This window comes from Cavia porcellus, unplaced genomic scaffold, assembly GCF_034190915.1.
Source record: "Cavia porcellus strain 051 isolate PalLab524CR breed Dunkin Hartley unplaced genomic scaffold, mCavPor4.1 scaffold_17, whole genome shotgun sequence".
Taxonomy (NCBI): Eukaryota; Metazoa; Chordata; class Mammalia; order Rodentia; family Caviidae; genus Cavia; species Cavia porcellus.
Window position 1 is genome coordinate 20,391,960 of NW_026947500.1, and position 24,863 is coordinate 20,416,822.

Here is a 24,863-nt window from a genome sequence, read left to right on the forward strand (position 1 = left end):
ATTTGTAAAACAGAACATATTTTACAAAGCTTAAGGAACAAAAAGGTTCATTTAAGTACCTGATGATTCAAGAAAATTTAGAAGTACTCAACCTATCAGCACAGTCATCAAAAAGCACGTTTTTCACCAGCCCCTTACCAGAGCAATGGGAATGTGGGACCTACTGGCCTCTGCCTGGGCCAAGACTGCCTGAGACCTCAATGGGTCGCCTTCCTTCCTCTGCATGCTTCCAGCTCCAGGAGTCAGAAACCTCATCAGCCCCGAGTCCATCCTCGCTGGCTGCCTACATACACCCCCATGCCTGAATTTGGGAGGCTGGTCCTGTCCTCCACTCTCGTGCCAGGGCTATAGGGTAGCTTTGTAAAGCGGACCCCTTCTTCCACCCTTGCTCCTTCACCCACTGCCCTGTGGCCAGAGGGACGGGGCTCAACACACGCCAGAGCCTGTTACTCCTCTGGCCTCCTTTCCTTGGCTCCTATGCATCTGATCACATCATATACATCCAGCTAGGTCTTACAAACTCCCGATCCCCTTGGTACCTACCTTCTATGATTTTCTAGAGGATTTTAAACAACTTTACAATTCATTTTAATTATTGCTGTCAATGTAAATGGCTTATCCCATTCTCACCTTATTATAAATAAGCATTCAACAAAATTGTTAGTGGCATGGAGCAAGTATCTCTTCTGACACTAATGGCTTTTTCCTGCTCTGTCGTTTAAAAAGAGCAAAACGCAATACGGAAAGAAATGTTGATAAAAATGGCCCCATGTCTTCAACAAAGAAATGGCATGGGTAAAGGTGAAAACTACATGCCACAGAGATTAAAAGAAAAATCTGAAATATACAAAAGGAGGAGTAAATTTTTGATTTACAATAAAATAAACTGGAAAAATAATTTTGAGTCTATCTTGGAACTAATATGAAATGCCTCTATGGCCTCTGTGGCTGGGCGTGGTGGTGCCAGCACTCAGGAGGCTGAGGTGAAAACACTGCTGAGTTCAAGCTATCCAGGGAAACATAGTGAGTTCAGGGAATGCCTGAACTCCACAGCAAGACCTTGTCTTAATAAATAAATAAACAAACAAATAAATACTAAAATGCTGCTAGATGACCCTAGACAAGGACCAACACAGTTGCTTCATTGATTCTTGAGAATGCCAAACATAACATAAAATTATTTGAGTGGGAAAGACCAGCAACATGCATGACGAGATGGGTAATTTCACCAGAGATGGGAACCATCATAAAATTAAAATGCTAGAAATAAGAATTATAGTAACATAAATGGCTACAAGTCTCATTAGAATATTAAACACTGCTGAAGAATCAGTGATGCTAAAGGTGTCTGTGTGTTTGCCTGTGCTAGTGATCCTAAGATAACACACGGGTATATCACAAATTCCAGACTCTTTGAGGAGGGAAGGCTCTATAGCACACTAAACCTGAGATACTTCCTGTAAGAGGTTTGCTACTGACATACCTGTAGTGAATTGCAGCTGATGTGAGAATAGCTAAGAATATTTAATTCTATTACACATATGGTGAGCTCAAAAACACAGAGAACCCAGTATTTACCACATATATCCAGAAAAAACAATGGTAACTCAAAGCATTCACATTCATTCAATATATAAACTTTGTGTCATGTAGTTTTGGATTTTTTATTCTAGAGAATGTTTCGGTCAGTAATATGCCATTCTCACATTACATATGAAGTAGGTTTTTAAAAAATTTTAGAAAGACTTAACTTCTCTCAAACTGATAGATTTCTCCCTTGTATCTCTGATAAGTTTAATGATTTGTTAAAACTTTTAGACACTGAAAACTAAATTATCAGATATTTAACGAAATACCATTTTTGTTGGTAAGGGATGTCTTCTACATGTGTTCAAACATTAGATTTGTTCCCCCTGACCAGACTGATAAGAGCTGTGGATAGATGGTATAAGCCATTGGGATACTGTGGGAAGTTTCTCCTGAGTGACTTTTCTTTTCTTTTTTTTAATTGGTACCAGGGATCGAACTCATGACTGCCTGCTTGCAAGGCAGGCGATTATGCTGCTGAGCTAAATCCCCAGCCCCTGTGACTTTTCTAATATACAGTGAGATCAGATATCCACTGAAATTTCATCCTTAGGTTTTATTAAGGGTTAATGAGTTTATGTCAGTATTGAGTACATCCCAAGCTATAGACGCTCAGCAGAGAACATGTTTTGTTTTCTAGCTGTAAGATGGCCCAACCGTGTGCCCAGAGCAGGGAAAGTCATTTCAGAGTCAGTTGCTGGCCCTACCTTCCTGGCATCTTAAATGCTTTCACTCTCAGCAAATGAACAGGAAGCAATTGCCACCCCACTCTGAGGACTGGAAGAAAGCAGAGAGATTTATCTAAATGAAGCTTCTCTGTAACTGATCTCTACAATCTATTAGCCACAGGCTAACAGTGTGACTCCATTCAGAGAATAGAATGGTTGAGTCTGGCTTGGTGTAGCATTGCACATGGCTATTGATGAATATTATGTAGCCATTGTATGATCTTTGGGCCTTTGGCTGACAGCAAACTGGGAGCTGGCTTACAGTAGGATTTGCCCATTCATTACCCTCATTTCTCACCTGTTTGGTGCAGTCTTCATATATTGGGTGCTGTCCTGAAAAAGTGAACCTTTCTAGGTTTTTATTGTGATTTCTGTGATGAGTTCTGATCAGCTGCACAAAACTCACATTTTTATAACTTTCTCACAGCTTTTCTGCAGAACCAAAGGATTGAATTCACCAAACTTTTCCTGTATTCATCAACTTTAAAAGTGTTTCATTGCCAGGCAAGTTCTTTTGATATCCAACAACTGCACTGGACAGGCTAAAAAGACTGTACATGTTGCCCATACGTTTTGCACTCATGTATTTAATCTCGTGTGGGTCTTCTCATGTCTATGAATGGTTGAACTCCGATAAAATTTCTGTCACATTTAACACACTTGTAAGGTTTCTCTCCTGTGTGAGTTTTCTGATGTACCCTGAGGCTGGATTTCTAACTGAAAGTTTTTCCACACCAACTACAATTATAAGGCTTCTCCTCAGTGTGAGTACGCTCATGTCCTCTGAGACTAGATATCTGACTGAAAGCTTCCCCACACTGATTACAATTATAGGGCTTCTCCCCAGTGTGAATTCACTGATGCCTTGTGAAACTTAGCTTCTCACTAAAAGCTTTCCCACATTTGTGGCATTCATAGGGCTTTTCCCTTGTGTGAGTTCTCTGGTGTCCTCTGAGACTAGATACCTGAATAAAAGCTTCCTCACACTGGTTACAATTATAGGGCTTCTCACCTGTGTGAATTTGCTGATGCTTCCTGAGAACTGATTTCTCACTAAAAGCCTTTCCACACTCGTGACATCCATAAGGCTTTTCCCATGTGAGTTCTCTGATGTCCTCTGAGATTTGATTTCTGCCTAAAGTTTTGCCACACACATCACATTTGTAAGGTTTCTCCCCAGTATGAGTTCTGTGATGTACTCTGAGGTTTGATTTCTGACTGCAAGCTTCCCCACAATGACTACATTTATAGGGTTTCTCCTGTGTGAATTCTGTGATGACCTCTAAATTGTGATATCTGAGCAAAAGCTTTTCCACACTGATTACATTTGTATGGTTTCTCCCCTGTATGTGTTCTGAAGTGCTGTATTAAGTCTGACATTAATTTGAAAGCTTTCCCACACTTAAATGGCCTTTCCCCTGTGTGGGTTTTCATATGATTCCTTAGGCCTGACACACAGCTATAACATTTTCCACATTCATTACATTCAAATGGTTTCTCCCCGGTGTGCATTCTCTGATGTATGATGAGGACTGACTTATATTTGAAAGACTTCCCACATTCATTACATTCAAAAGGTCTCTCTCCAGTGTGACTTCTCTGGTGGATCGACAGGCCTGACTTTGCACTGAAAGCTTTCTCACACCCACCACTTTTACACGGTTAGTTCTGGGATTTGGTTTTAGACATGAATTCTCACTTAAATCTTTCCCACATTCATGACATTCAGCATGGCTTTTATGAGGCTGACTTGGACAGGCATCCATAAAGCAGGATTTTCCACATTCAATTGATCAGAGGGTTTTATCTTCAATAGAGTCCTGTGACGTACACTCAGAGTTGATGGACAGCTGGATGCCTCTGGCTCTGTACATCTTCTGTCTGTTGGGTGAGTTCTCTGATGTACTAGAGCTGAATCACAGTTGATATTCTTTCCATGTTCACAGTACTTTCGATATTAATGTGCTGCTTTTTTCTAATAGAGGATTTTTGGCTAATACATTTTTCTTCTGGGTCAGTTTTGTGAGTGGTTCTATTGAAAACATTCTCAATAAAACCTTTATTCTCTTTTTTCTCTCCATGACTCTGCTGAGAAACAGTAAAGACTGATTTCTCACAGGTACTCTGAGATGCCGGAAGAGTAGCCTCTTCAATCAAAGCTGTATCACTTTCATTATATTTAAAAGCTTCTCCCACATTCTGAATTGTTCAAGGCTAAACAGTTTCCACCTTATGACCAAGGTATTTCATATTTTTATTGTGAAGAAAAGATTTCTCTGCAGAATTAGTCCTGCAATCCTTAATGCTGAGAAGTCCTGTCTCAGCGAAGCTACAGTCACTAGCCTTTTCTCCTGAACAGTGAAAGTGTGAAGCCAATGGCTGAGACCCCTGCTCTTAGGCCCTGCAGGATCACCCTGACGAGGCCTCACTCTTGCAGGGAAAACATTTCTGTGTCAATTACACAGTTTAGCAGAAGTTCCTTGCTCTGCAGTCAGTGATTTGTTGGTGAAGAAAACTTGCCATAAATGTTTTTCTTGGTTTTCCAGGCTCCTCTCTAAGGGTTCATCAGGTTGGCAGTCTTCTAAAAATGAGAAAAGTAAAGATACTTTATTATACTTAACACCATTCTTCCAAATGAGACTTACAAGGAGGTATGACTGAATTAAAGGAAGTCTAAATTTTTAAAAAATGACATTAAAAGTCACATGGCCATTAAGGCCCCTCAAAATATTCCTCCTTGCTTCAAACACTTATCCCATTGAAGCTGCCTCTTTCTGCAGCAGTTCTGGAACCCTCATTCATGAGTATCTTTCTGAGGTGTGGTGAGTGCCTTCACAGGAAAGGCAGGCTTTAAGCAACACGCAGAGTCACCCTCAGCCACCTGATGCACTGGATCTGGGACTGTGTGACCTCCAGCTTTTCTGGAAGTCAACATGAGTATAGAGAGTAATGGTTTCTAACAGAGTCATGACACTGAGACAAAGAGAACACTGCAATTAAAGAAACTCATAAAAGAGGACTTCCAGAAGGGCGTCATAAAGTGGCACTTAATACCACAAAGTGGCTTCTCCAACAAACATACAAGTAAAGAACACAATTAAAGAGAAATAGGAAGCAGAGAAAAATCTAAATACTGCCCCAAATTATTTTTCCATTGTTTTAACAAAATTGCAACATATATGCTAATTTGTGTCATTTACACTAATAGTTCTTACTTCATTGAAAAGAGAGTTTGCATTATTATCTATCTTGTTCTGTTTTCTAAGAATCATTTTGGTTTAGGTCTTATACTGTGTAACTAATTTGAAGACAATGATATGCAGTGTAGTAACTATTGTCAGTGTCTTATTTGGTTATGAAAATGTTTTATTTTCTCATGTAATTTTTTAAAAAGTGAAAGCAGCAAGAACAAAGGGATAACTATGTTCCAAGCATGGGTATTTCGAGAACGATTAATGGAAATGTGTTTTTATTTAATACACTTATTTTAACCAAACACCATATATTTATTTTTTTTTTACTTTAAAGAGAATAAAACCAAACAAAACACAAAGAGCTAATCAAAACAAAACAGTGACCACAATACAGGACTTCAAAACAAGATAATGAGAAATCAACCATGGCTTCCATAATACCGTGTGCCTATCTTCTACTCACACCATCAGACATAATAAAATTAAGCAAAACAAAACAGAATAAAACCAAACAAAACAATCCAAGGCTTCAAAACAAGATAACAGGAAATCAACCATGGCTACCACCTTCTCTTTTTAGACATTTCCTCCCCTTTCACTGTTACAGTATCTATTGTTCATTTTGGATCCCGCTGACTCCTTCAGCTTTTTATGCTAGGGAGATAACAGTGTTCATCTATCTGACTCTGAACCATTTCACCCATGAGCATGATCTCAAGTTGCATTCACCTACCTACAAGGGTCTCATGATTATCTTTCTTTATAGCTGAATAGCTTACCATTACATATAAGTGCCATTTTTTTATCCATCCTGCAGCTGATAGGCAACTGCCCCTGCTTCTTTCTGGTTCCCTGTTGCATGGAGCATTGAAACACCATATATTTCAAGCATGTCTCATAAGTCCCATTCATAAGAATTGTGTTAAATATCAAAAGTATTTTCAACTCTTTTTATTTTTAGAAATCTGCCAACCTCAGAGCAACAAAAAGAGTATAAAGGAAAAGAACAAGTAACAGTGGGCTTTACTTGTAAGAATTGAGATCCTGGAAACAGAAAAATCAGAGAATGTCATGAACATAATAAGTAATATCAGCGCTAAGTAGGTAACAAGAACAAAATCAAAGAACTAAAGCTTTCAGTGGATTTATCTAAACAGGTATTACAGGGTAACTCTAAAGCCAATAATTTCTTTTCTTTGTGGTATTAAGTGCTAGGGACTGAACCCAGACCTTTACCTCCACAGTTTGGTTGTTTTGTTTGTTAAATCCTTAAATTGCCCAGGCTGGGCTCAAATTCATAAACCCCCTGCCTCGGTCTCACAGAATACTAGAATTACAGGTATTCGCCACCCCACCAGGCTGGAGTTCACATTCTTACTGTGAAATAGATTGCAATAGTAGGCTTGGGCATGGTGGCTCATGCCTGTAAACCCAGCATTTGGGAGGCTGAGACAGGAGGATTACTGCAAGTTTGAGGGCAGCCTGAACTGCATAGTGAAACCCTGTCTCTAACAGACCAAAAAAAAAAAAAAGTTCCAATATAGGACACTCAATAATCTACATGATGCAACTGTATATAAATCATAATAAAAGTAATAAAGCGCTGACCTCAGCTAGAAAAAGGAACCAAGTTCTGGCTGAGATTCCTACTTTATAGAATAATCTTGGAACACTGGAGCCTGCGCTTGCTGTCTTCCTTTGTAACTCTCCACTCACCTGATGGAGGCGTCAAGAGGGAAATGGGGCTCCGGGTGAGAAAGCTCAGTCACTGAATGAACTCTTTTACCCTCTGGAATAATAACCCTCCAGAGAAGAACGCTCGTTCATAGTCTTCTTAAAATTTAGGGAATTTTTTACAGAAAACTTGATAATTTGGTTTACTAATATTCCAATATTTTATGTATCTGTTTGAGGTTGTCTTTAGCATTATTAAAATGCTCTTTTTTCTCTATGTTTTGGATTGAAACTGAACCCTTATGTATCAGTAAGTAAACAATGAATTGTTTTTGAGACAATCTGTTATCATTTACTTCTGCACTGTGGATTCAAGCCATCTACGTTAGCTGATGCAGGAAGGACCTCTGTTTGGCTCTGCATAACTTTTGTGCAGGGATTAGCTGTTTCTGCAGGCCTGAGTCTGCTACCCTTTTGGAGGCGAGCTTACAAGGGTACTCTCCGGCTTCTATTTCAGCACACCAATTGCAAGAGAATTCCCAGGAACTCTAGAACTGCTAAAAAGTGGGACTCACTGTGCATAAACTCTTTATATATAATGTGATTTATGTTAAACACCTGCTTTCCATATGAAAACCTAGACATTGTGATATATGCTAGGTACAACAGCCTACGTGACGAGCCCATAATAAAATCCTGGGTGCTTAGTCTAATGAACTTTTCAAGTAAACAACCCACAGCCTTCTGTCATGACTTACTGCTAGGGGAACCTAGTGGAATCTCTTACAATACTATATTTGGTTACACTGGACTTCGCCATATTCTATTTTTCTTTGATTTTTGCATTGATTCCTTTCTGCTACATTTCAACTGTAACTATTACTACAGGCTGACTTCTGAGTCCCCTCAGTGAACAAGCAAACCTTTGGCCAGTACTCAGTACTCACCTGGGGAATTCTTGTTTGGACATTTTTTCTCTTTCTCTAATGGCCATGGATCTTCTCCCTGAGCCCATGTGAAGATCAGTTCTGTTTTGAAATGCAATAGCCTGTAAGTAGGATAATTTAGAAGTTCAGTTCTTTCATAGGTTCCATTGTTCCCAAATGTATAGAAAAGTACAACTTCCTAAGCAGCACACTGAAGCTGGGTATGGTGGCACACACAGTGATCCCAGCCCTTGGAAGGCTGAGGCACGAGGATTGCCACTAGTTCACAGACAGCCTGGGCTACACAGTGAGCGAAGGCCAGCCTGAACTACATGGTGGGGCCCTGTCTCAAAAAACCTAACAAACAAATAAACCAAAGAGGAAGATGAAGAGGAAGAAATGATACATTAAACAGATTCATTTGGAGGAGGGAAGTGACAATAACAAAAATCCATTTTTATACTCATAAATATCTTGGAACCTCTGTGATTAAATAACACGTTATTTCTAAAATGATCAATATGTTAAGGTTGCAAATAAGATTTCATGAGGACTTTCACATTGGCCTTAAAAGAGTAAAAGAAACTGATGTGCCTATCACTGTCAGATATCTAAACAAAATCATATAAAATATATGAAATGTTACAAGCTTTAGGCAGCAGATAGAGATCCTTGGGAACAGAGAAATAAGTGAAGTGAGCCCTGGGAGTGTCACAGGTCACCACTGGGATTATTTCCAACCTTTAGCACACACCACCCCCACCTACCAAACATGAAAACATTAAAACAGACCGACAGATTCAGTGCACTGAGGGGACAGCGCTGCTGTTTAAGGAGGTCACGGCAGCTGGAGTGCAGGGGAAAATATCGGAGAAACAGCAGTGCTGATGATGTCCTGAACATCTGAATGCTGATCTGGATGGGCGTGCAAGAAAGCCATTTGGCATAGGGAAAGATCTGAACCATGTGGGTTAAAGTCACATAAATGTATGGTACTTATTATTTATAGAAATAATTTGTTTCATTCCAGCTGTGGGGGCGAGGAGCCCCTAGAGGAGGGGGTCAGCATGGCTGGATTCCACTGAGGGCCCCCTTCCAGGCTGCAGACTTCTGACCTGCGTTTTCACATTTCATTCTGGTACTGTCTGATAATCCATTCTGATGGGATTTCTCTCAGGCATCGTTTATAGGGGCACTAATCCCACACACAAGAGCTCTGCCCTCTACATCTATGTAAGAAGCAACCCCTGGAATGTCTTCTCTGCAGTCTGACCCTTTTGCATTACGTAAAATTACCAGACCAACGGTAACTTGTCCAAAAGTCTACTCTGATTTTGACACAGCCAATTCTGCTCTTTTATGATTAATGTTGCATAGTGCATCTTCTGCACTTTTACTTTCAATCTATTAATTTTTCCAAATGAATTTCCCATAGCAGGATATAACCGGGTCATTATTTTTAACCAACTCAAATTATTTTTAGTTGGAGCATTTAATTATTAATATGCTAGTGCTTGGTTGGCCATTTAATTTGTATTCTCTGTTCCCTGCCTCTCGTTTTCTTTCACCACGCCAGGCCTGCTGAATATCTTTAAAAATTATTTCTTTATTTAACAGCATGTTACTAGTCACAAGAATATTGCACTGCACTCTACATTATTCGACATACTTCAGTATTATTCTACATACTTCACTGTATGTTAGAGTCCACTGGTGTTGACATTTTACCGTTTCAGAAGTATAAAGACCCCTGAAATCCCTTTGGTGCTGCTTGTTTATAATGTGATCATCTTAAATATTCCCTCTGTAATACACTGAGAACTCCACCAGAAAGTGTTACAATCTTTCCTTCAACCATTAAACGAAAATGTGAAACTGAAGATGGGAGATATTTTTCTCTTTCATTATTCTTCCTTCTTTCCTGGTACACCATGACTCCTTCTTTTGTGTTTTTCTTTCTTTTCGAAGATGTTCCTTTAAGCCATTTCTTCAGCCTATATACACTAGTAATAAAATTCTTAGCTTTCCCTCATCTGATAGTATCTGAGTTTCCCTTTTTTTTATATTTATAAATATATAATATATATATTATAAATACATAAATATATTTATAAATATAAATCACGTGATTGTGTTGGTAAAGTTTTCTTTCAGCACTGCAGAAATGTGACCTCTTTTGGTTTCTGATGAGAAATCTACTATCAATTCAAAAGTGTGTTTCTCCTAAAAGACAACTGTTACTTGTGGCTTCTCAGACCGTTTTATTTTTAGGTCACCAGAATTTGTGAACTGTTATTCCCGATGTGGATTTTTCTGAGTGTATCCTTCAGTGGTTCCCAACCACTGTGGCACCGAGGACTGGTGGGTGGGGATGGGTGATGGTTTTCAGCTGATTCGAGCACATTACATTTACTGTGCCCTTTATTCCTGCTATACACTGTGTACTTTATCCATGTCACTTTTACATGATATCGCCCTAAGTTTACGGCAGGGTTCACATGCCTATAAGGGTCTAACGGGGATCACGGTAAGCACAAATGACACTTCACTCAGCAGCCTGTCACTCACCTCCCGCCAATGCAGTCCATTTTGAGCAATCCATGGTACCAGTCCCCAGCCCAGGAGCAGCAGACCCCTGCTGTAAGGAGTTTGCCAACTGTGATCTTACATCTTCTGCCAAATTTAGAGAGTTTCCACCATTATTTATTTAAATTATTTTTTCAGCCTTTTTCATAGGGCTGCAATAGCACAGATGTTAGAGATTTTGTCGTAGTTCATTGATGGACACTGCATGGTGCATTTTTTTTCCCTCTTTCTGCAGCGCTGGAGATGGCTCCAAGGACCTTTCAAATGTCAGGCAAAGGCCACATCCCTAGTCCTTTCATTTACCTTTATATTAAGTCTACTTTGAACCATCCTTGCAAACCTGGGATGAAATCTACTTTGCCATGGTGCATGATTCTTTTGATGATATGCTGCGTTCTGGTAGCAGATGTCTCATTGAGGATTTCTGCATCTATGTTCATTAAGGAGATTGGGCTGTGGTTTTCTTTTCAGTTGGGTGTTTCTTGGGTTTGGGGATCAGACTGATGCTAAATTCTAGAAATAATTTGGAAGCCTTAATTCCCTCTGAATTTCATTCAAGAATGTGATGAGTATTGTTGCTGTGACACTTAAAGGTTTTGTAGAATGCAGATATTTTTATTACTATCTCAATTTTACTGCTTGTTATTGTACTGTTCAGAATTGTGATGTGTTTGTCCAAGGGAACAGCCTCGGACATACTTCTAAAATAAGTGACACAATTTTTGGACACTGGTTTATCTGGAAGATACGATGCATAACAGCATGAAGCTCAGGGTTGGACTGAACAAACAGCACAAGGATCATTATTAAGTTTTTATTGAGTTTGCTCTGTGTTATGGATTAAGAACTGGTGGTCAACTTGACGCCAGCTGGATTACATCAGCATGGCACTGAGCGTAGATGCTTCACCTGAGGGAAGTTGCCAGCATAGAGATGTGGAGAAAGAGAAGATATTGTGTTGAGGCGCTGAGGCATTGCGGGTTCTCCTACAAGTTGCTGTTTGAGCCACTGGTTCTCCTGGAGAAGCTCTGGTCCTCACATCAAGTATTGCTTCCTGGCTCTGGAGGGGAATATGTGTGCCGCTTGGTCTCCAGGATGAACTCGTCACCCTGGCTTCCTGGCATATATCCGACTGTGCTTGTCATCAGAGAAGCACAGCCTCCATGTCACTGAGGATGGCTGTGGTGCTTTTCAGGGCAGCCCTGGTCTTTGCTGTGAATGTGACTTCTCAGCTCCAGCATAGAACCCTCAACCAGCACAGCACCTTCACCCGCTGGCATGGACTTCCTAGCTTCCACCGCTGACCTTTGGGCTTTCCCAGCATGGATCTGTAAAAGAGACTGGCGTGAGTTCTTCCTGTTGGCTCTGGACCTCCAGCTGGACTCATGGGAGGCACTGTCATGAGCTCTGAGTTTTCATGTGGACTCATGTAGGACATTGCTGTGGGATTAAGTCCTTGACTAAATATCCTATGTCTTTGGTGTTGCGGACAGATTTCTGCAGTTCCTTGTGTTAACTCTGGGTGACCATCATGAAACAGTATTATAAACTCCATGTCCTGATTCTAATTGTTCTGTATACAACCCCTAACTACCACACTGTTTTTCTAATGTGAGAACTGACTGGAATAAGCTGCCTTCTCAGGACTGCTTTCACTGTGCTCCACAGCCCTGGTATAATGTACTGGCCTTGTCACTTGATTCCAGAAATTGTTTAATAGCTTCTGTGATCCTTTGGGTGTCGCAGGCTGTACTATTAAGTATCCAGATGTTTCTATGGTTTCTTCTGTTTGTTTTTTTAGTTTCAGTGCCTATGGTATAACAATAAACATGGGATGATGTCGGTTTTACATTTAAAGAGGCTTTCTAGACTACCAAGTGTTCTATTTTGGAGAAAGTTCTGTGTGCTGTAAAGAAGAATGTATATTTTGGTGTAGTAGGGTAGAACACTCCGTAGACACCTATTCAGCCCGTGTTTTCAGAAGTGTGGTTTAGCTTTGATATTTCTTTATTAAGTTTTTATTTAGATGATTATCTCTTTGTGCAAGTGGGCTATAGAGGTCATCCACTATGACAGTGCTGGTGTTTATTTGATCTTTCAAGCAAATCAGTATTTGTTTCATGCAAATAGATGCTTCAGTTATATATCTAAATATCTATAGATATACAGATAGCCATAGCTATACATGGATATACACATAAACAAGTGGTATCTCTGCCTTTTTGAATATTTCCCCTAACTGGTATATAGTAACCTAGTCTCTTCTGATCAATTCTAGCTTAAAGTTTATGCTGAGAGTAAAACTGCTACCTCTGCTTGTTTCATCCTTTCATTTTTAGTTTATGAAACTTATTTTGGATTACACTAAGTTTCTTGAATGCAACATACTGTTGGACTGGGCCAGAATTTCTGTTTAAGACCCCAAATCCCACGGCAACAAAAGCCAGTGGGGTGTAGTGGCACACACCTATAACCCCAACATTTTGACAAGCTGAGGCAGGAAGATGCCAAATTCAAGCCAGTCTGGTCAAATAATGACTTTGCAAGTCCCTTTTTGAAAATAAAAAAAATTTTTTAATGTCTGGAACGTAACTCAGTGCAAAGGTTCATGGTTTCTGTCCATGGTTGGCTGACTCTGGAGCATATACAAAATATCAGGGGAGCATGGCAGAGAAAAAAGGTGCTCAACCTATGGCTGCTAGGAAGTAGAGACAGAACACAGGAGCCAGGAATAAAAACAGAGCCATCCAAGCCACACCCTAACGTGACCTAACAGCACATTCGGCTAGTAAATTCATCAATGGATGAATCTGTGATGAATACAGCACCACCCTGATCTAGTCGGTTTCCAAACACATGAAGGTTTTGAGATCTAAACTGAAGTTGAATCCTTATTTCTGCCTGACATGAAAACAAAGGCCCTAAGAGATTAAGCAAAGTCATATTCTGTGGCATCTGTTGCTGTTACTCGGATTCAAGAAGCAGCTACCCTCTACCTTCTTCCTCTTGAACAGATGAGTAGATAAGACAATGTGGTTTACAGATACAATAGCATATAATTACGCCATAAAGAGAGGAAGCCACACCACTTCAGACAACATGGAAAGACCTGGAGGGCATCATGCTGAGTGAATGAGCCGTGTCATGTGTAGAAAGAAAAATGCCACATGTTCTCACATATAAAAGGAACCTTTAAAAAAGCCAACCTCACAGAATTTGAGAGAACAATGGTTTCCAAAGGCTGGAGAAGGAGTGGAAGGAAATTGGGAAAGATTGTTAAACAGGGAAATTTTCAATTAGACAGGAGGAAGAAGTCTAAAGTTCTATGACACAATAGAGTAGAGTGGTCAACAACACTATACTAGCACTCTGGGAGGCTGAGGCAGGAAGATTGCAAATTTGAGCCCAGCTAGGAAAATTCAGAAATCTCTCAACTTAAAATTTAAAAACAGGGCCTGGGATTTCACTGGCATAAGTGCCTGCCTGGCAAGTGCAAGGTCATGAGTTCAATCTCCAGTACCACAAAAAAAAAAAAAATTAAAGACATATATAGAAAAGGGCTGGTGATGTACTTCAGTCCACTCTCCAACACTGTTTTAAAAAATTATTGCATACTTCAAAGTAAATAGGAACAAGGACTTCCAAGAGTAGCTGAGATTTGGAATATAGATGTTTGTATACAACAACCTGGGGAAGAAAAGGAGGGAGGTGTATCCTGGGGACCCAGGGCAGATCTGAAAGGGAACTGGAGCCCACAGGGAGAGTGAAGACAGACCTGAATGCAGAAAAGGAGGTGAACCTGCACGTTCTCCCTGACCCCCATCTGACAGCTGGACAGAAGAGGCTCACACCTAGAGACCCAGGGCAGGTGACTCCAGAGAACTTCACGAGAAACGTACCAATGGAGCACAGGGGACAGTGTGAGCTACAGCAGTCGGTGAGTGACTCAAGTACAAACATCCCGTGCCTGGACAGATTCCATTTTGGAGTGGGGAAGACTGAACCCAGGACAGGGGTCAGCTGTGATCTGGCTTCAGCTGAGGGCTCCCAGTGACTGGGTGAGGCACAGCTGAGAGACCTCCAAGGTCAGGAAGCCAGGAGGAAGCTGGGAAAACACAACCTGCACATTGTAAACTGCACAATCCATCCTCCAACCCCACAACCAGAGGCCAGGCTCAGCCTGAATGTCTATGGAACCGAAAGCACCAGAATCAGCACCCTGCCCTACTCCTACCACATGCCTGGAAGGATTATGTAGCACAGATCCAGGCTCTGTGCACCTCTGTCTACCAGTGACAGCAGACACGCCCTGAATCAGCACCACTATAAAACTCTGGACACCAAAAGATAACCCAGAGGCTTGAAATCACAGAAATCTTTTTCTTTTTTTCTTTGCTTTTTCCCCCTTTTTTCATGTTTATTTTTGTTTTCTCATGAGTGTGAACACTGTTTTTAGTTACCGAATGTTGGTAATCAAACAACAATAAGAACTCACATTGTCTAGGAACAAGAAAAGAAACAGTCAATCTGAAAAAAATTTGGTAGCTTCTTGTTTTACATATAATGACCAGAAGACCAGGGAGACCACTCCTGGGTTTTTTTCATTAAAAATTAAAACAGATATGAACATGAGATTTGAATGTGAAGATTCATAAGTTTATTCTTCATAGCCTCAAACTGTAAAAACCCACATTTATTAACTGACAAAGGATAACATTGTTGTCAAATGCACACAAAGGAATAATCAAGGTAAAAATATAAACTCCTAAAAAAACATATAAACTCCTACTTTACACAAACTCATAAACGAGTCTCTAAAGTGTCATTCTAAGTGAAAGAAACCAGACAAAAAGAGTATACAGTTTGTAAAACTATTTTATATGGAATTTGAGCAAATGCAAAATTACTGGAGTAGAAGTAAGATATCAGGAGTCAAGGGGACAATAACCAAGTGACCATGCCAGTAACTTTCCAGGTGACAGAAAAATTCCAAATTTTGATCTTGATGATAAAAATCAAGGCTATATATTTCCTAAACCTCACTGACTTGCACACTGAAAGGCGCTTAGTTTTAATTTTTATTAAACATACCACAACAGAAATGATCAGTATTAAAACAGGAAAACAGAAACAACAGAACTGTACTGAGGAGGAGCCCGCACAGCTCTGCTCACCCATAGAGTGAAGGTGGCCGCAGATCTCCAGCATCACGTCTCTGTACAGGGTCCTCTGAGCAGGGCCCATGCGCCGCCAGTCCTCCTGGCTGAACTCCACAGTCACATCCTCCAGGGACACAGACGCCTATAACACACATTTCTCATCCATCTGATGGTTCAGAACAGGGACAGGAAAACACTTTGGGAAGCTGACTCTATGTTCACTCCTGGGAGATGAATATAAAATAAGTATATCATGGCCCTAATTCTGTTTATAGCTTGAGGAAACAACTCAGAAAAATATGGTTTTCATGCTCAGATTCATTTTTTACATGAAACCCATGCATTATCACTCAATATTCTGAGGTCACTTAATGCCTTCTGTCATGAGGTGGAATTAATTCAAACAGGAGTCCTATATACATCTCACATATACCACTGAATTCTACTAATCAGTGTGTAAAGCTCACACCCCAGCCTAGGGATCACTGCTGGGTTAATGTGAGCATAAGGATATCACACACAACAGATTTAGGATCTCTCTAGAATACACTAGAGTTTCTTCAAAGTGGCACCCTGCCACTATGGAGCAGATAATGATTTGGTCAAACACAATCCTGTGCGTTTTAGCTTGTTTATCAGCCGAGGACCTGTTCTCTCTCGTATCGATATCAGTCATGTGCCCTTTTGTGAAAATCAATAGTATCTCCAAACACTGTCAGGTGTCTTTTGGGGAACAGAACTGGCCCAGGTAGGAGGCACTGGTCTGTGTGAGTACTGGATATAAGCAGCAAAGCAAAAGACCTGCTTGAAGAGAGCCGTGCAGTGAGGTGAAGTGACTGGGATAACAGGAAGCTCAGCCCTACAGCGGACAATCCGTAGCCACCGTTTTCCAGGAATCTACCCACAGAGCTGCAGCTTGGCAGATGGGTAGCTGACACCATATACAGCCATGTGAAAACCAAGAAAGAGGAGCAGGGCAAAGGGTCACAGTAAGGCGGGAGTGGGCCAGATGTATGAGAAGCTGAGATGTCCACGCACCAAACAGAACACAGTGTGGAAACAAAGTGTACCAGGGTTAAAGTGATAACTAAAGGCCAAGAGAAGGTCCCCCGCTGCAGCAGTGACACCTGTGGGAAATCTCCATGAGAAGAGTTCTACACCAAAGGTCGGGGGAAGTGGGTCTGGAGCTCAGGAATGCCAAGGGGAGATGCACAGAGCTATGCTTACATTCAAAGCTTTACAGGGGTGCCTCCCTTCATGAACTCAGTTCTTTCCATGATTCTGGTCATAAACCAACTGGATGTGAACCAAATCAAATTACAGGTTGACTTTATGGAGAAATGTGATTATAAAATATACTGATCCTAGGAACAATAGACAAAGTCATATATGAATAAAAATATCTGATTTACTACTGTGAATACTACAGGTAACACTTAAATGAGTGGGGAAAGGGAGGGCATAACTATCATGTGATTGCTGACACAGCCATTTGGGAAGCCAGATCTATACCTCAAATCATGGAGCAGGATAAATTAAAATGTAGCCAAGATTGACTGTAACACCAATAACCAATTACATTCTAGAAGACTGCAGAGAATAACTACCTTACAGAAGTAGAGTGGGAAAGGCCCAAAAAAGAAACAAAACCTGGGAATCATGAAGAAAAGCATTGTTAAAATGTCTGGGGGGGGGGCCCTAGAAAATGGTACAATATATTTGACAGAAAAGAGCCATAATAATGTATTGGATACATTTTTATATTTATATTTTAATACATTTAAAAGATCTGCACATTAACATAGGAGGGGTGTGAGATAAACAGTTCAATAAAAAAGAAATACAAACCACATCAACAGGCATGTTGAAATTCTTTTTTTTTTTTTTTTTTGTCTTTTTGAGAGAAGGTCTGTATGCAGTTCAGGCTAGCCTTGAGCTCACTTTGTAGCCCAGGCTGGTCTCGAACTCTCAACAATCCTCCTGCCTCAGCCTCTCTGAGTGCTGGGATTATAGGCGTGAGCCACCATGTCCAGCGGCATGTTGAAATTCTAAGAGAATATCACTGAAAAACTTGCAAAAATACATTTAAAAATTTAAGTAAAAATGAATGATTTTCTATAAAAATGTAATGATGAAAAAATCTAAGAAAATACAAATCTAGTATAGGATTGATCACTGATTAATACACTGGTTCAGTCATCAAAATCTTCACATAAAAGTCCTTATAAACAAGTTTATACGTAAATTTCACAAAATGTATGTATCACACAACTAAACTTTCCTATTTACTAAAAATTATTAGAAAAGCAGCATAAAATTGCCTGCTTCTTTTATATGAATAAAACCACGATAACAATACGACAGGAAAACAAGAAAGTATAATGTATTACGACTTGAGACTACAGAAAATAAATCTTGAAGTATTATTAACATTAGAAAAGTATGTCAGAAGCAATTCTGTACACTCGTTAGCAACGAGGGTCTATGTAATAATTCAAAATAACATTAGAAAACCCAGTGTCTTATTTATAACATATATAAAGGAATCAGTCATAGCCTTCTCCAGTAGATATACAAAAACAATTCAGTATAGTTCAATGCACATTCGTGGCCAACGTGAAAACTGGGCAAAAGGAACCTACAATAATATTTTCGATGTAGTGCTAACAGCGCTCCTTAGATAAGAGTTCATGATAAAACTGTATTTTCCTTCAAAATTGACTTGATGTACTGTGCCTCAATTTCTCTTTTTTGCATTTAATGCAAGAAGGACCCTTCCAAACTTCCTACATCCACAGACGTGGGGAATGAAGCAAAATCACCGGAGTTGCGTCCACAGTCTGCTCTTAGAGGAGGTACACAAATTGCAGATTCAGTCGCGACAGCAAGAGAACTGGTCCAGCTCTGCAAGCTCGAAGCTCCCGGACAGCCCTTCTCGAAGCTCACAGCCCTTCTCGAAGCTCACAGCCCAGGGCCGAGGGAGGCACGTGGGGGCCAGGGAGCACAGGCGCCGCCTGCCGCAGTCTGCGGACTCGCTCAGTCCGGCCGCCAGCGGGCGGACTCGGGAACCCCAATCCTGACTCGCGGCCCCGCAGAACCCGCCGGAGCTCGCGGATTGGGGCGCCTCCGCCCGCAGTGAGGGATGCTGGGGTGCTCCTGTCTCTGACGCCGGCCCACTGCTTTCCACACCAGCTAGGAGGTCCGGACAACTTCGCAGAGCCGCAGACACCAAGAAAGCCAGCCGCTTGTAGCCGCACATGCGCAGAAGCAACCAGCAGCGCTTCACGAACTCAATGGGAGCCTAAACTACATTTCCCATGAGCCTCCGCGTGCTGGGCGTTCTCCCGTGGTGGCCGAAGGGCGGGGTCTGTAGGGAGAGTTCGCCAGGTCTCCAGGAGCCCTGGAGGCAAAATACTGGTTTCTTTTATACCGCCATAGCAAAAGCTCTCTTGACCGGGTACTGATGCAAGTAGCATTTTCCTACGTAAACCTTTTGGAAATTGGGGAAACCAGCGTGGAATGAGAATACTGAAATATATATTGAGCATATTTAGGGAAATCACCGTATTTCTAGGAAGTGAAAAAAAATGGAGTCATGTAGGAACATTGATTTGTTTCAAAATATTTGAAATATTTGATTGCAAGTATATAAATTTAGAGTTTTAAAAGTTTTCAACCTGGAACCTCCACACTGTCTCTCACCTGACCTAGTACTTCCAGAGCCTGGCGTGGGACTTCTAAGGCAGGTGGACCTCAGGGCTGCAAGTGTATAGGGATAGACGTATATAGAAAAAAAACTTTTGGTGTTTATACCATAAGATTGTTCTTGCTGAATTCTCACAACACATGGGGATTTCGACACATTTTAATGTTATCTTGGGTTTCCCTGTTTATAATGTCACTGCAGTGCAGGCTAGTGCAGGTCCTGCTGCCGTGACAACGGAAATTAAAACAGACATCTAGCAGAACTTTGAGTAAAAACTGGGCTGCTATAAAGGATTTTGTCAAGAGACTCCGCCTCTTCCTCATATGAAGGCCCCTATTTATAAACCAGGATACATCAAACTGGAGAAGACAACCTGTTACAATGTTCTGTGTTTCTTTCTATCCATGAGAACTGAAATTAGTATTGTGTATTTCTGTCTATCTATTTCTCTATCTTAGACGTACCTTTGTAGGGTGTTTACCTGCTTGTTTTCCTTGGACTTCATGATCGAAGAGCAACATCACATGTCCATTCAGGCCACAACAAAGGTGACTGTACATCATGATATAGGAGGTAGAGTGTGGCAAAGCTCTCTAAGGAAATAAGCAGGACCTGTCAATTAGGAGATCCCAGGAAAGCGCCAAGTAATTCCCAAGACGTTTAGGAGCCATTCAAGCTGGAAATTGACCATACTTACAGGGCTGTGGCATGGCTGGGACATAACCTTGCCAAAAACAGAGTGCCTGGGGCAAGCCAGTGAAGAAGTTGCTGGAGCCCAGAAAAACACCAAACCCCTAGACAGTCCAAGCAGTGGGTTGCCAGGCAGCAGGATTGAAATTGACATCATCCTCCTTAGTGTATAAATACACATGCTACAGTGGTTGAGCAGTTCCTTTCCTCACATCAGGAAAGTAAGGGCTCCATCTGACCCCACTTTGTTTCTTTTTTATTTTCTCATCTGTCGGTGTCACTCCCGGCCGGCAGGAAGGACACACAACAAAGTCTGGCAGTGGACAACCTTTTCTTTTATTTTCCTTCTCCGTACAGCCTGCCCCGGGAATCCTCCCGGCCGAAGCCTCTGTTGGTCCGCTCCCCGCGGCTCCTTGCGTGCTTCTCCCTACAGTCTGTCCCGAAGCCTCTACCGGTCCGCTCTCCGCGGCTCCTTCTGTGCTTCTTCTGCTTCTTCCCTCGTGGCGGGAGAGGCACTCACTTTTATAGGGTTACAGTGGCCAATCAGTTCAAAGCGCGCGATGCGGGCTGATTGGCTAACATCAGTTGTTGCTAGGCAGACTATCTTACAGGGCGGGTTGTGAAGCAGGAGATCTTACAGGGCGGGTTGTTTACCAAGCAGGAAGCAGGAGATCTTACAGGGCGGGTTGTTTACCAAGCAGGAAGCAGGAGATCTTACAGGGCGGGTTGTTTACCAAGCAGGAAGCAGGAGATAAGCGCCATCTTAGCACACTCGATGGGAGGGGTAATCTAGCTCAGGCTTTGCTCTTTCCTACAGGCCTCACGTCCGCCAAGTAAGGCGACCGGGCTCGGCCGCGGCTCCCAACATCTCCCCCTTTTTTATTTTTTATGAATGTGCGCATCGTAGCCCTTCCTGGACTGGGTGCAGAGGCTTATGCCCTATGCGTAGGCCCACCGTAGGTCCTTGGCTTAGACCCTGGTCGGCCGTCCCATGGTCTGCCAAGGCCCTGAGGCCCTCGTCCTTTTTCTAGGGCCAGGCACAAACTGGACGGAACCTGGATGCACACAAGCTTGCACTCATTTCCTCTCCGTAAAGAAATCCCCTCGGAGAGAAATTTAGACCTGGGCAGCATCTAACAGTCCAGCGGCTTACGTGCAGGATGGGGTAGGGCCTGGCTTAGGTTGAGTCGCACCGGGGGAGTACGCTCTTACCCGTCATTGACTCTCCTACCCAGCTATGTCATAATTTTTTAGAGGAGGAGTGTGGGAAGCTCACCGCCCCTAGACTCGGTCGTAGGCTAGGCGAGCGAGCCATGCATATGCCTGAGGATCTTTTTGTCCATTTTGGGCTACCGCTATTTCTATTCATCTTGTTGGTTGGTCTGTGATGGATCTCCGGTAGGGCAGGTCTGATCTTCAGTCGAGGGCTTTGTTGCCCGTGTCAGTCTCTCCGGTACCCACAGTGGTTCTCGTCCCGGTTCCTGTGGGAAAACACAAACCGCGCCTCGGCTCCAGCTGATTACCGGATCCGGGCCCATCCATTGTCCTGTTAGGACATCTTTCCATTTAACCCACCCTTTATGGTTGGGGGAAGGGTTGCAGTGCTCCATAGCTGGGGAGCAATTATCATTATTTAAATTTAAAAAATTGTGTGTGAATAGTGCCATGGATAATCGTGCCTTTGGGGCCAGGCCTTGGCCTACTCCCCCTTTTTGTTTTTGTAAAATTTCTTTGAGGCTTCTATGAGCCCTCTCAATGATTCCTTGACCTTGGGGATTGTATGGGATACCATGTTTTAATTGAACCTCCATCATTTATTTCTGCCATTGATCTTAAGCGAAAGCATGGGCCTCTTATCAAGAGTCATATGGAGTCCCTCAAAAATCTCCCCGGAGGAGCCAAAGCCTTGATCTCCTCTGGTCTTTTGCTTAGACTGGAACCTCTTATGGAGGCTGGGGAGCAGCAGGAGCTGCGCCATCCTGTCCCCTTCACTGATTACCATAGTACCTACAAGAGTTTGGACCATAATTTTAACATTGCCTGTATAATCTGAGTCTATGACCCCAGGGATCACCGTAAGACCCCGGAGGGCTGTAGAGGACCTTCCAATTACCAAGCCAACCGTGTCTTTAGGCAGCGGCCCCTTAAAGGTGGTCTCAACCACCTGAACACCCATATCGGGCGTCAATATGAGTCTGGAGGCGACACAGAGGTCCACGCCTGCTGACCCAGGGGTAGCCCTTGTGGAAGGCTGCCACCCTGTGTTGTCCTGTCTCGGGGGTGGGGGCCCGCCGGCGAGGAGGGCCCCCTCTGGCCGTTTTTTGGCTCGTTAACATCTCGGCCACAAATACGATTTCCCTGAGCGTCATAAACTGACCTGCAATCCTCTGCCTTATGTGGACCCTTTCTGCATCGCCCACAGACGTTATACGATCCTTCATTTTTAAGGCGAGGCTTGGCGTCTGCACTATTTGGGCAGTTGTGTTTAATGTGTCCTGGGTCCCCGCAGCTGAAGCACCCCTTGGCTTTATGTTCCTCTCTAGGCCCGCGAGGTCCCCTTTGTTGCACTGCCGCAGCCAGAAGAGCTGCAACTCCCGAATTAGAAAGCGGCCCCCCTATTTCTCTGCATATTCTGATCCAGGCGTTAAGATCCTTATTCTTATGTGGGGCTATTGCTGCCTTACATTCCTTTGTGCATTGTTCGAAAATCAACTGCCTAACCAGCGGTTGAGCCACTTCCCTATCGGAAAAGATCTTATCGGCGGCATCTTGCATCCGAGCCACAAAATCAACGAATGGCTCTGTTGTGCCCTGGACTATTTTAGAAAGGCACAAGGATGCCGTTCCGGCACCACTCACCTGCTTCCAGGCGCGAAGCCCAATGGTATTGATCTGCTCATAAACTGCACCAGGGAACTGAGTCTGATCATCAGCGTGTTGGCCTTCCCCCATAAGCATGTCTCTATTCCATCCCCGGTTCCCTCGGTTAGCGTTTCTTTCCGCCTGTTTGGCAGCGAACTCGGCGTACCAGGCTCGCCAATCCAGGCAACTACCCGAGGGCAGACACGCCTTTGCCAGCTGAGTCCAGTCCGCGGGGGTGAGGGGCCCAGAAGACAGGTTCTCCAGCATGGCAATGGTGTAAGGCGCAGTCGGCCCAAAGGTTGTAACTGCATTTTTAAGTTCTCTAATCTGCTTTATTTCAAAGGGTTCCCACACATTACGTCCCTGAGCCATGGCCATCTGTACAGGATATATCCCATAGGGGCCGCTATCTATCCCTGGGAACGGGTGGTCTTCATTAGACACACGACCCCCACGCCACAGCTGTCTGTGGAAATAACGTCCCGCCGGTGGCGGAGCATCGTAAGATGGCGGCCGTGGCTGAACAGAAAATGGCGGCCTGTGCGTTATTTCCTGTACTGACGGAAGAGGGGGGAGTTCCCATGCGGCGGCCTCGCGGCGAGGGACCGCTTCCGGGAACGAGTTCCAGGGCGGAGCAGAAGGTTCTGTCTCCCTCCCCTGCCAGGGGGCGCTCAGAAGCTCTCTGCTTTTTCGTAAGCCCAGCTGAGCGGAGCGCAATTCGCGGCGCAACGCAGCGAAAGAGCCTTGCGTCTCCCCATCAAGCGACTTAGGCCCCTGACAGCTGGTCTCTTTGGCCTCCTCACCATTCAACCTTCCCTCGTCCTCGGAGTCAGACGACTCCGAGGCTTGAGCCCCGTCCTCCTCCTTAGCATCTTTGTTCCCCTTGACGGACCCCTCTCGGGAGCTCCCTGACTGGGCCTGCTCAAATACCCTGCGTACTTTTGTAAGCTCTTGAGAGCTTTCCCCGCAACCACCCTCACTCTTAGTGCCGCTACCTAGCATGTTTCCCATTTTTTAATATGTTACTCACCGCGTGAGGCCCAAGGAATCCGCCACTTACGCGTGAGCCTGAGAGGAGTATACAAACCCTGTAGGTGCGCGCCACCCAGGGCCCAGGTTTATCCTCTACTCACCTGTCTTGCAGCTCTGCGTTGGAGCGTTGTCCACTGCCACGTCTCGGGGGTGATCAGTCCCCGTACGGGCCACCAGATGTTGGTGTCACTCCCGGCCGGCAGGAAGGACACACAACAAAGTCTGGCAGTGGACAACCTTTTCTTTTATTTTCCTTCTCCGTACAGCCTGCCCCGGGAATCCTCCCGGCCGAAGCCTCTGTTGGTCCGCTCCCCGCGGCTCCTTGCGTGCTTCTCCCTACAGTCTGTCCCGAAGCCTCTACCGGTCCGCTCTCCGCGGCTCCTTCTGTGCTTCTTCTGCTTCTTCCCTCGTGGCGGGAGAGGCACTCACTTTTATAGGGTTACAGTGGCCAATCAGTTCAAAGCGCGCGATGCGGGCTGATTGGCTAACATCAGTTGTTGCTAGGCAGACTATCTTACAGGGCGGGTTGTGAAGCAGGAGATCTTACAGGGCGGGTTGTTTACCAAGCAGGAAGCAGGAGATCTTACAGGGCGGGTTGTTTACCAAGTAGGAAGCAGGAGATCTTACAGGGCGGGTTGTTTACCAAGCAGGAAGCAGGAGATAAGCGCCATCTTAGCACACTCGATGGGAGGGGTAATCTAGCTCAGGCTTTGCTCTTT

At 43.3% G+C, this 24,863-nt stretch overlaps 1 pseudogene; it reads right to left on the reverse strand.

Moving 5' to 3' along the window:
• Positions 1-2,902: 2,902 nt before the first annotated feature.
• Positions 2,903-17,717, reverse strand: LOC101789151 (zinc finger protein 135-like; annotated as a pseudogene).
• Between the last annotated feature and the right edge of the window lie 7,146 nt (positions 17,718-24,863).